This window comes from Gracilinanus agilis, chromosome 4 (genome assembly GCF_016433145.1).
Source record: "Gracilinanus agilis isolate LMUSP501 chromosome 4, AgileGrace, whole genome shotgun sequence".
In the NCBI taxonomy this organism is placed as follows: domain Eukaryota; kingdom Metazoa; phylum Chordata; class Mammalia; order Didelphimorphia; family Didelphidae; genus Gracilinanus; species Gracilinanus agilis.
Window position 1 is genome coordinate 412,889,006 of NC_058133.1, and position 1,655 is coordinate 412,890,660.

Genomic DNA, 1,655 nt, shown 5'->3' on the forward strand with positions numbered 1-1,655 from the left:
TTTGCAAAGGAGAGAGAGAGAGAGAGAGAGAGAGAGAGAGAGAGAGAGAGAGAGAGAGAGAGAGAGAGAGAGAGAGAGAGAGAGAGAGGAGGGGGAAGAGAAAAAGAAGGAGAGTGTTATGACGAAAATTTATTACCCGAGGCACCAAAAAATAAAACAAAGTCTCCAAGCCAAAAAGAAATGGGTTTATTGAGAGAGGGACCCAGTCTCTGAATAAGGCTGGCCTCCAGCAACCCCCTTTCATAGCACAATTTGAGCATAAATTCAGTAAATAGGGGCCAGAGATACAAAATATAATGGGATTTAACTGGAGTCGTTTGCCCGTGCCTGTTGGAATGGGTTCTCTGATCCAAGACTTTTGTTCTAGTGTGATGAATCCAGGGTATATAATCTATAGCATGCATGCAGGGTGTGCGTCAGCCCCAACATCCTGTGGATACTGCCCAGTCTCATTTTTGCCCTAGAAAATGACATCAGTCCTGTGTGTTAACCCGGATGTAGCTTTGGTCAAGAAACATAGAACCCAACACAACAGAATGTCAGAGATGTATGGTTTTGTTGGCCTAGAATGAATAAAGTCAGAAGTTTAAACAGAATAGCTATGAAGTATAAAAGAATTATAGAATATTCATAAAATATTACAGAATCCAAAGAGGAATGAGATTTCACATTTACAGTGTGTGTGTGTGTGTGTGTGTGTGTTCTTCCACAACATGACAAATATGGAAAAAAATTTTTGTACAATAGCATGTATATAACCAATATCAAATTGTTTACCCTATCAGTGAAGGGTAAGGGGGTGGAGGGAGAGAAGGACAGAATGTGGAACTCAAAATGTTAGAAAAGAATGTAAAAAAAATTTTTTACATGTAAGTAGGGAAAAAATAAACAGGAAGGGTATAATTGCATGAAGCATCTACTACTGGGCAGCCAAGGACTCTGGATTTTTTGAATTCATGAAGCAGACATACAGGCTGAAATATCTATGTCTCAGGACCACTGTTGAGTGAACTGTGCCCAGGGTCAAAAAACACATAGCAGAAGAGGGAGTCATAGACTTGAAATGCCATCTCAGGCTCACGTAGGCAAACACATATTGCTGGTGTCATTTGGGTGTAGCTGTTTTATCTGGGAATGAGGATGAAGGAAAAAAAAGAAATCCCCTCTCTCCTCAGAAATCCAAGAGACAGCTGGTATTAACTGTGTCCTGATAAAGAGACCACCTCAGGAGACACCAGAAGTCATCTCTCTTTCATCCTTAATTTCAGTGCCTTCCCTCTGTTAATTATTTCCTATTTATCTTGAATAGAGCCAGTTTTGTATATATTTGTTGGTATATTGTTCCCCGCTCCCTACCCTCAAAAAACTGTAAGCTCTTTGAGGAAAGGGACTATTATTTGCCTCTTTTTATAACCCCAGGGCTTAGCACAGAGCCTGGCACATAGTAGGTGCTTTAAAAATCTTGATTTGAATTGAGTTTGCAGAGTAGATAGACCTTCCTTGTTTGGTCAGCAGCTCTCATTAAAACTGAAACAGCCCCACTGGCTGGGATGGGGATGGAGGTGGACACTGAAAGGAACAAGCATTTATTAAGATTCTACTATGTGCCAGACTATGCTGAGTGCTTTCCAAGTATTTTCTTATTTAGAGCAAGG